Consider the following 11,166-nt stretch of genomic DNA (forward strand, 5'->3'; position numbering starts at 1 on the left):
TTACGAGTTCGCGGGAAAAGAGAAATGCGTATTTCGTGCAGAGAACTGTAGGAAACTTGGATTGACGCCATGCATAGGGGCGGAATTAGATGTGGCCACTAGACACCCACAATTCACGAATAAATGATCAAGTTGTTGCTACTTGCTATTGTGTGCGGAATCATTTATTTGAAAGCTACTAGAAAATAGACTGACGAAGTTTTCTATATACATACTTCTCATTCTAATGTCGGTAAATATTAAATCTTTACTTGTATTTGATTTTCCAAGTTTTTGCTTTTTAGGATTTAGTGGTAAGAGTTTTGTCACTGTTTTCTGCTGTCAGTACAAGCTTCATTCACTGATTTGAACAAAATTTACATAAACAAGAAAAACATGTAGTTGTCTATCACTGCTTTTGGACAAGTGTGTCATGACTAACAAACCTAATACTTTACTGAATTTCTTAGCTCAACGTAGTGGGTTTAGTGAAGAATACAAGACTGTCAGAGTTTTCGAAATGGATTCTGAGAGAGCTGATTCTTTTACTCTGAATTATCTGCGCTTTTTTGGGGGGATCAGTTCAAAAACTCTTTCTGTGATCAGTCTGCAAAATATCTAATTTCTTATACTCTCCCATTATTGCATAACCTTCCTCTAGCAAGACCGAACAACAGTTTGTTTATAAGTGATAATTTACAATCACAAATCAGAGACAAATAAGGTGTGTAAATGTTAAAGACTAAGATGGAAGGGAGAGCGATTTTTGTTGCCTCATGACAAGTTTAAAGCATTTCTCTCTCTCTCTCTTGTCAAAGTCCAACAAGTTATGTTAAGTAAGTGAGTTAGGGAGAGGGGGCAACGTGGTTTACTCCATGTCAACAACTATGACACTGACTGCTCCTGATAAAAGCTAATTGCTACTAAACATATAATGATCCCAACTGCTCTTGAAATACAGGGATAAATGTTACTGAAGGCATATTTTGGGTGGTTTCACTGCTCTTGGGGAATTTTAAAGATAGGCAAGTCAGGCGGATTATATTGAGATGTAAATAAGAAAATGCGTGTCTGTGTGTGAACGCCCATGGATATATGACGGATTTAGTAATTCACTTACCTGTCGTTCTGTAGACAAGGTCGATGAGCCATTCCATCTTCTCTACAGTCTTCATGGTCAGGAAGCTGGCTCCATCAGCTGCACAGGTCTGTCTTGCAATAGCAAGGTTCACTCTCGTTGTGTATGGCTTCATGCACGAGGTGAAGCTGTACACTAGGTAGGTGCTGTTGAACGAACACGTGACTGAAAAAAAAAAAGAGTATCGCTTTTAGAATGATTCACACATTCATTTTCTGCCCTCTTCTTCCGGTTGTGATAGCAAATAATATCACGCACCTCGATATTTTCGACTTCCTTTTGTTCTGGTTTAAATTATGTTATCACATTGTCTGTCTTGTATCTCCCCTCCCAAATTCTTCTCTTCCTATTTTTTCAGAAAAACAGGACGAACCTCCGTCAAAGTAGACGTGAGTCAGTGATGTAGATGTCGTCGAGTTGCCCCTTCCTATTGTCGGCGACAAAAAGCAGTGGCCGGTGTCCGAGCGGAAGTAGAAGACGTGACATGCGCTGGTCTGACAAAGATGTGCACACGTGATGTGAGATGGCGCTGTGACCAGCCTGGAGTACGTCTGTATGCTGTACACCTGGCTGTCTACAGACACCCTCCTCCATGTCCTCCCCTCCGTGTCTCCTCCCTCACACGTACAGACCGTGGTCAGCAGCAAGAGGCAGGCTAGACAGGTCCTGAGTGAGGTCAGGTGTAAGAACCTCATCACGAAGGTAAGATGTTAGTCTTTGCTCGATCTATGGAGGCAGTGCTGCAGAACTTAGTCGTGTAGCTTTTGGCGAAGATCGTTCGTGTCTGACATTAACAGGTTTTCCAGGATTTAAAACTGCCTAATGGATAGGACGCTGTAAAAGACAAGTAATTTTTTCCAATGATTCTTACATTTATTTTCTGTTTACTTAATTTTTTTCTCTAATTTGTTGCAACTAAATGGGAACGGTAAACACTCATTAAATATCATCATTCATGGAATTAGTTATCGGTTTACCCACCTCTTTCTTCAAATTGCCAAATGCTTTGTCCTTCACTCTCTACTGATTATTCCTGACTAGTGTCACTCAGGATGCCTGTTGTTCTGTTGGACCTCTCCTTAGGTGGAATTTTCAGAACTTAACGCTTCAACCAGTTATATAGAGCATCAGATGACCAATATTTACATCAGAAGCTTAGTTTCTTGCATCCTAGCAACATAATCACATTAGCAATCGAATACATTGACACTGGCATTGAAGTTGACTGTTTGACAGTGAAAACTGTTTGGTATTACCAAGGCAAATCGGTAACTCGTGCTTTATCAGGATCTTGAAGTGTTGTGTCCTTCCTTGAATATTTAATAAGAAGAGGGCAGTGCTATCGAATTTTTTTTCTTTTCGATCTGAATGTGTTGCTCAACAAACAAAAAAGTGGAAGTTTGTTTGCTGTCAGTGCATTGAGGGTGTCGTACTTAATGCTGACGACGCACCTTTAACAATATCTGTCCTCCATATACTGAATGTCAATTCAGTCAAGCAGTCTATAATTCTATTAATCAACCAATCATACAGCCATTCATTCCTCCTGCTACAACTGCTGCTGCTGGTGGTGGTGGTGGCGGCGGCCGCGGTGGTGGTGGTGGTGGTTGGTAGTTGGTGGGTGGAGGAGGTGGTGGTGGTGGTGGTGGTGGTGGTGGTGGTGGTGGTGGTGGTGGTGGTGGTGGTAATAATAATAGAATTTTGTAGAGTCCATTTTGCCGTGTGCACGTCTTGCCAGTTCAGTCACAGGACCTGACTAATTCCTCGCTGAGGTCAGATGCAGATCTTGCTTGTGTGATTTGTGTGATTTGTGTAATTCGTGTGGTAGATATTGCTGACGTGATGTAAGCTGCTTCTTTCTGATGTAAACACTGACCGTTACCTCCCATCCAACTATTCAACATCAATTAGTCATTCAATCTTTATCATCTTCCAATCAAGTAGTTAAAAAAAATTACTGGCAGTAATCTGCAATGATGCTTGCTGTTATAAAAAAAATGTTTTCTAAGCAGATTACACATTAATAAAAGACTGGCAAAAAATAATCATCGATAACTAAATTCCCGAGGCTTTCATTCTCTGTAGTTAAGGAGAAGATAACTGAGTTAAATGGCTTTCTTCTCTGAGCGGCTGGAAGTGTGTTTAAAAGACAATTATTAGTGCATTAGTGACCCGAGTGTGGAGGGCAAGTCAAACAAATCTTCAATTAAACAGAAATAGTTCCCGCCGCCTGCCCGCTCTGTACCCACAGGCAAATGAAGCTTCTTTCCTCTCTTTTTTCACGAGTTGGCTTCTCTATCGTCTTCATCATCACAACACCGGTTCCATCAGCTAGACAGACCTCGTTTGCAATAGAGTTGTCTTCAGAGGTTGTGTACAGCTAAAAACCTGATAGGTGTTGCTGAATGGACTTGTGGGTGAAAGACAATTATAATGACAAAATGATTTTCCTTTCGCTTAGCCTTTAAATTAAATGCTTACATTTGTTTTCGGATTTCCTTCCTTCCTTACTGAACATCTTTTTCTCTGGGTCCTTTAAATCTTTTATTACCTGGGACCGTAGCGATGAAGCTGGGTGGAGGGTACTAATGACATCGTTCTCAAGGTACGAAATAATATTCAGACCCCACAAACAGTGCGATGGCAGACAATATTTGTAAGCCCGGAAGCTGTTTACACACATCTCGGTAATTCCGTTCTCTTTCTGTTATGGTTTAAAATATGTCTGTATGTGCTTCTCACAGTCTTCGACAAATAAACGTGGACAATAAGAGAGCTTTGCTTCATCATGGCTGATAAAAGCTGCATCATGCTGAGCTCATGAATAGTTTTACATCAGAGTGATCATGCGTGTACTTTCGATTTAACTGCGTTATCTAACAATATGAGAATAAAGATCGAGACTTAAAAATCATCCTTCCAATGCATTGAGCGTTCGATCACCGTGTACTGCAGACGACTGTAATGTGTCTATCACTTGCTTCAACATCCAACCATGTATGTTGACAGTCAACGACCCTCACACTCTTCTCCTCTCAGTATCTTTTTTGAGGGATAGCTACCTCCATGCCCCTCCTGCTTCTCAGGGTTCCTACGCCACTGTCCATTCTTCGAAATTATTTTTGTTTTCTTTAAATTTCGTTGTCTTCATGCAGTTTGACGTTTGGGGGCAAAATGAGTGGCTTATGCATTGTGAGTTAATCATTACAATATTTTTAATTGGTCAATAAAATTCAATTTATCATCATAGAAATTCCCCCCTTAGTTTCTGAAGCAAGCCTCAGTGAGTGAAAGACAGACATAGACGGATGGACTGAGATTTGGGTGTTGAAGGTATGAATTGCCGTCATAGTATAGTCCCTATATTATATAGTCTTTGGCTGAAGTAATTGCAGGACGAAATGAAGTCTGTGTATAAAGAAAAGTCATTGTGACTATTTCCTTTAAATATATTTGCTTTGTCAGTCTTTAGAAAAAGAATCTTAGACACGATGGTGCGAAGAAAAAGACAGACAGACAAATGGAAAGCTACCAGCTTATAGTTAGACAATGTAATAGACACAGAGATGTGTGTGAGCCCATGTCTGTGTGTCTGTATGAGCAATGTCTGTGTGTGTGCGTGTGCCCATTCATACATAATATCTTATTATATTAAAAAAAAGCCGAAAAATGGTGAAACTAAACTGAAGAAGCATTATAAGACAACGAATAACTAAACAAGGCAGTGTTTCCAATTTTTATTACTAGCCCAGTAACAATATTTTCAGCATCTCTTCTTTTTCTAAATATTTATTCAGCATGGTATTCAACTATATGCGATACCAGATTTTTATAAAAAAAAATTACAATAATTTAGAGTCATTAAAGCGAAAGGGAACATTGTGTTCCAATCGAAAGTAAATCTCCTTAGAAACAGTAACTTTTTTTAATCAGAAACGAAAAAAAGAAAGAAGAAAAGGAGATAAAGACAACAAATAAGATGAGCGGCGAAAGAAAGTGCAAATAGCCGGCTTGTGGCTAATTTCGTCTCTATGGTTTAAAGATTTAAAAAGCATCATTAGCTCTCTCTCTCCATAGATACCTCCATGCTAAACTGCTACATGGTAAGGTTTTAGCTTGACGTCACATCCGGCTAGCACACATGGTTCCGTCTCTCTCGCTGGTTACTGCCCTTTACTGATATCTCATCTCACTACAAGCTACATGAGAAGAATCTCACACACATACGCACTTGTACGTACGTCACAAAACACGTCAGCGTACAGGTAGCTGTTAGTAGCTGCGTTATACACGGCGATGAGACAGTACTTTCCACCACCTTGTGGTTTTGTAGGCAGCCACAATGGATGCGTCAGGTCGAGGATGTCTCCGTCAGACCATAGCCAGCGGTTATCCGAGGTTCTGAGACTTGCGTTCAGCCATATGTCTGGTATACCTTTGTTTAGAACCAACACAAAAATTATCTTCATAAAGAGAAATTACTGGTGATGTTGATGTTAATGACGATTACTATCATCACGACGCTGTAGTTATGATAATGAGAAAAGGAAACTGTCATCCTGAGCTTTACTTTTATCCGCCATTACGCTTCCTCTGATAAAGCAGGTTACACAAAGTCACGTGTGGTACCGCGACGTACTTCAGCAAAACGTATTGTTACATTGTGACGTAGGGTAGCGATGACAAAAATAAAAATAAACCGCTCATCGCCTAACATGGCTTCATCCGGGTATTTTTTACAGTCTAATATTTGTTAACAGACACAAACATGGACAGTCACAATACTCAAGGTGTGCAGACATATTTGTTACTAAACAGAGTAATGATGTCTGTTGTGGAATAAGGACAGGTGACCACGCGACACACATCAAATTCTTCAACCTCGTCCATTTACCTGTGGTTTTGTAAACCAAGTTTATGAGCAACTCCATCTTTTCTTTCGTCTTCATGCTCACAAAGCTGGCTCCATCATCGACACAGACCTGTCTTGCTGTAGGGAGGTTCACTCTCGTTGTGGACGGCTTTATGCATGAGATAAACCCCAGCTGCAGGAAGGTGCTGTTCAACGGGCAGGTGACTGATAAAAGAATAAAAACAGTTTTGCCTTCAGAGGGATTCACACACTGACTTCCGGTCTTGTCTTGTGCATAATCATGTGACGGCCTATTCAACCTCATTTCGTGATAACCATCCTACTAAGTTAGCGGGTGTCGTGTACCTGCCTGTCTATGACTTTGTCTTCTGCATGTCTCATTTGCAAGAGAGAAACATAAAACTACTCATTATTAATATTCTTCACTACGGGTGTACACAACAACAACGCGCATTTTAGTGAATCAAGGAAAATATCTGCAGATAGGTTCAATATATTTATGTATTTATATTTCTAATATTTGCAAAATAAACTTATCAAAAGTAAACAAATCTCACTTGTCAGTAAACAATAGCAGCATCAGGAAAGTATAGATATGAACAAGTAAAACAGAAATACAATTTTGCATTTACACCTTAAATTAAAAATAGTTTTTTTCCTGAGATTATCCCATAAACATTAATAAATGTTATCGGCACATTTTTTTTTTTTTTTTTTTGCTTTAAATCTATATAACAGAAATTTATTTTTCAACTTTTGAGTTTTCCACCATAATATGGCTGACTTTGTGTCTGTGTATTCTACCGACATGTCATTCAGTCTGTTACACTTTCTCGCTCGTCTCTGTAACCGTTACCTCGATTGTAGAAAGAAACAACAACTAACCTCCATCAAAGTAGACGTGATTCAGGGGTGTGGACGTCTTCGAGTTGCCCTTTGCTAGTGTCGGCGACAAAAAGCAGTGGCCGGTGTCCGAGCGGAAGTAGAAGACGTGACATGCGCTGGTCTGAGAGCAAAGGTCAGCACACATGATGCGAGACTGCGCTGTGACCAGCCTGGAGTACGTCTGCATGGTGTACACATGGCTGTCTACAGACAACCTCCTCCATGTCCTCACCACCGTGCCTCCTCCCTCACACGTACAGACCGTGGTCAGCAGCAAGAGGCAGGCTAGACAGGTCCTAGACATCTCCTAGCTGACGTCTCAGTTCTCCTGTCGACAAAACAGACATCAACTTATACTCGGACACATTATCATTATCGCATCATCATTGTCACAATTATTTACATTTATTATTATAAATTATGTTCTTTAATATAACGTTATGAATGAGTTATTCCACAGTCATTCCACTAGTCTACGAATAGCCAACACACGCCGAGTCTCGTTTTTTCCCCAGAATGTTCCAGGCCTGTGAACGGCTTCTGCTGCAGGAGGGATTTTATACACTTGTCTCTAACATCATCTTCAAAACAGACCGCTAATGAACGTGGACAATACAGACAACGGTTTCAATGTGGCTGACAGCATCTGCAGTGTACTGAGCTCTTGTCGTAGGTCTGGTGATGATTACAGTGCAAACAGCAATTCAGGGTTTTTAAAACTTGATCGTTACTTCAGAATGCCGCAATATTTTAAATCGTGCATCTTCTTTTGAGTTTCCTGTGTTGTGACAACAGACAATATCACAATAAAGCTCGAGACAAAAGTCTGCCTTTAAATGCTTTCAGCGTTCGATCACTCTATGGCGACTCTGCCTTTTGCCACACCAACCATATATCAATTCCTCCCTTTTTTCCGGGGGTAGGGGTTAAATTTCATTGTCTTGATGCCTTGAGGCGGCAAGGAGTGGAACAGCATTAAATTAATCATTAAAATATCTTAAATGAGAGATAAATTTTGGTCTTCTGGAGTACAGGATCAGCAAGGGGAAACTTAGTCCGTTAACCAAAGTTTGAAAGTCCAGAACGTTTGCCCCAGACCCTTTGGTTTCCTTCAACTTTGATACAAAACGTTGCCAACCTTGATCCTATGTTCGACGATAATTGCCTGTTCAGAGCACTAATGGCAGCTGGGTAGGAGAGGCGAAGTCACTCTATAGTTTATTTTAATACAGTCACAAGAATGAGTTTTAACGTCTATCGGTAAAAGAGTTTAATTTCTTGTTGACCTTCGTGTCGAACAGGTTAAAAAATGACTGTTCATGATTGTGAAAACTGCATTTACAAGTATTAGTTACAAAAAGATTTATGTGGACAAAGCAGGCGCCACCCAGTTTTAATAATTGCTTGCGGTGTAAAACAATCTCCTCGGTAGTATAGTGGTTTGAATCCCCACCTGTCACGCGGGAGACCGGTGTTCAATTCCCCTCCGGGGATAATTTTTTTTTCGCCAAGTCTTCTATGTTACAGGATAAATAATGTTTTAATTCCACGGTAGATCGGGATTTTATTCGAGCTAATATCTAGAAGGTTTCATAAACATAAGCGGTTTGGAAACAAACAAAAAGCAGCAAACAATGAGCAGAGACTGAAGATTGCTTGACCCTATTGTTCTAAATTTTTTTTTTCTGGGCTCATTGAGTACATCGTTTACTTGTAGTTCAGGCTTCTTTTGCGAAAGCAGATTTTTTGCAACTGTAGATTATATTCATGTTGTCAGTCGCACAATACACTTTGAATTTTAAGCACGCTTAAGCCTAAAGGGTATTTAGTTAAACATTTTTAGAAAATTATGTAGTGCATGCTTCTAAACGCGGTACACAAGTTTAGAAAACATTAAGCCAGAATCATTTAAATTAAAAGAAAAAAAAAAGGTTTAAGCCGATCTTCCGCTTCCGTCAGGACATGTTTGTGAGTATAAAAAATGGCGAGTCCCATGAAAAGTCAGCCAAAACATTTTGTGTGTGTGTGTGTTCAGCGAGAGCAGAATTATTGAATGAATTGCATAGCCTTAAGATTAACCGGATTATAAGCGGGAAGTCTCAGAGTAGGAGGCTACTCTGTTAGCACTCTGCGTTTTATTAAAAGGCAGTTCTTTCCCTTCCCTCCTCATGCCCTATACACAGAAGTTTATGACTGTATGGACGTGTATGGACGTGTATGGAGGTGGATGGCTGACTGTATGTCGAGACTGCCTACTGCGAGCATTTAAGTACATAATTTATTGGCGCCACTGTTGAGATCACTTATTTCTAGAAGTTCCTTTTCTCTATTTACAATAAAGTAGCTGAGTATTTTGTAGATTATCTCTGTTAAAGCGTGGATGTCTTTGTTCTCCCACCTTAACTTTATATCCATTTAGTCAATCAGTCAATCAGTCACTCGTCCCTTGACTGGGTTAGGGTTAGGGTTACCCTAACCCTCTTGCCATCGCGGTGTGGAACCCCCACCAAGGAACCTTGAAGGACAGTCTTCGACAGAATACAGTCACGTGGCCAGTCAAGACCAGCTTACGCCGCTTGGAGGAACACGAGTGTTCTTGGTGTCCAACGAGTGTAGCCACAGTTTTTGTTGATCGTTTTTATGTTCCCTGTACGAGATCCGCAGCGGACTCCCCAAATGTCTGGATTCTCTATTCAGTAACAACCCTGTCGGCTCATACAAAAATAAATAAATAAATAAATAAATAAAAATTTTAAAAATCGTCAAATTGTTGTGTACCTTAGTTACAATCCAGGCTTACGAATGTCCGACATTATTTATTCATGGATTTCTACATGATGAGGAAATGAAAAGCACCTAGCTGGTAAAAATTCTGCTTATAACTTTATTTGTACATGTGGAGCATGTCTGAGTGTGTATCATGTGTGTAGACTGAACTGTAACTAATGTTCGTTACAATTCATACAAATCGATGTCTGCTGCAGAATGTTTTAGGTTTTTTTTTTTAACCTTATGCCTGTGTCATTCAGTGTCATTAGTGGCTTTCGCTGTCAATAAATTTACATAACTATTGTCAAAGAAAATTCTGAAAAATGTCATTTTAGCAAATACTTTCAGCAAATAATGCATTAGTTGACTTTGTTCTTGTCCTCTGTTTGACCTGCATATTTCTTCTCCTAATTCTCCGTCAACCATTGAGAGTGAATGGTCTCCTTTGAATGTGATGAAGAGTCGACAAAAAATTATTGTCTCAAGTCTCAAGTGATTTTCTATCGATTGTGTCCCCTTCAACGGGTTCCTATTTGTCTCCCTTTAGAGCGCAGTTAACACTTTTAGTACTCAGGTGAGCATAATGCTTGACTTGTTTTCCTAAGAAGTAATATTTTGTGATTTGTTTGTAGAGACTTACTGACTTTGTTAAGCATTATGTTACTTTGTGATGTTGTTAGAGGTAAAATACACACAACAGAGAGATTTTCTAGTACTGGTGTAGTTTCTAACCTTTTATGTCTACGAGATTTACTTTAAAATAAAAGTTTAAAGCCTTTACTGACTTCTATTCTTGGAATAAACTATCTTTACTTTCTTTGTCAGTCATTATAGCCATTAAGGAAAAACGTATCTTAGGTACAGGGAGTTGGACAGAAAGACAGACGAAAAGAGTTTAAAGCTCTGGTTTGTCAATGTAACAGACTTAGAGAGACAGACGAACACAGCTTTGACATCAGATTTAGCTGGTTTTTAACAGTCGTATTTTGTCTGAGTGTATTTATGTGAGCGTGCGTGCGTGAGCGCTTATGTCTGTGTGTAAGCAAGGCTTTTGTGTGTATGGTTATTTAATATGCATTTTATTAAGAGAATAAAACATTTTCTACGAAAAAAAGTGGGAAAATTAAGCTGAACAAGCATTCAGTTAAGATAAGGAATACAGAAACGAGCTAATATTCCACCTTTTATTACTATTCAAGTGACATTACTTCTAACATTTGTATTAATCTTGTAAATAGTTATATACCAGCAGCGTTCAAATCTAGACGGTACCAGACTTTAACAAAATTATCACAATTATTACAGTTATTTACAGCCAAAGAAGGCGCGAATATTTTGTTCCAATGAAAAGTAAATCTCCTTAAAAACATTATCTCACATTTTTTGGAAACATAGGAAAGGAGCAGGCCAGACAGCCGGCTTGTGGCTAATTCTGTCATTTGTTAAAAACGCCATTACAACTCTGTGCCATTACAACGTTGTGCTATTACATCTCTATGCCATTACCTAGCACACGTGGTTT

At 39.4% G+C, this 11,166-nt stretch overlaps 1 long non-coding RNA gene across 1 annotated transcript; it reads right to left on the minus strand.

The window, feature by feature from the left end:
- Positions 1-5,898: 5,898 nt before the first annotated feature.
- LOC112572723 lies at positions 5,899-7,392 on the minus strand. The gene is made up of 3 exons (XR_003101062.1): positions 7,368-7,392; positions 6,876-7,203; positions 5,899-6,194 (listed from the first exon to the last, which is right to left on the minus strand). It is a non-coding gene; the product is annotated as an uncharacterized LOC112572723 (long non-coding RNA).
- Between the last annotated feature and the right edge of the window lie 3,774 nt (positions 7,393-11,166).

Source organism: Pomacea canaliculata, linkage group LG9 (genome assembly GCF_003073045.1).
Source record: "Pomacea canaliculata isolate SZHN2017 linkage group LG9, ASM307304v1, whole genome shotgun sequence".
In the NCBI taxonomy this organism is placed as follows: Eukaryota; Metazoa; Mollusca; class Gastropoda; order Architaenioglossa; family Ampullariidae; genus Pomacea; species Pomacea canaliculata.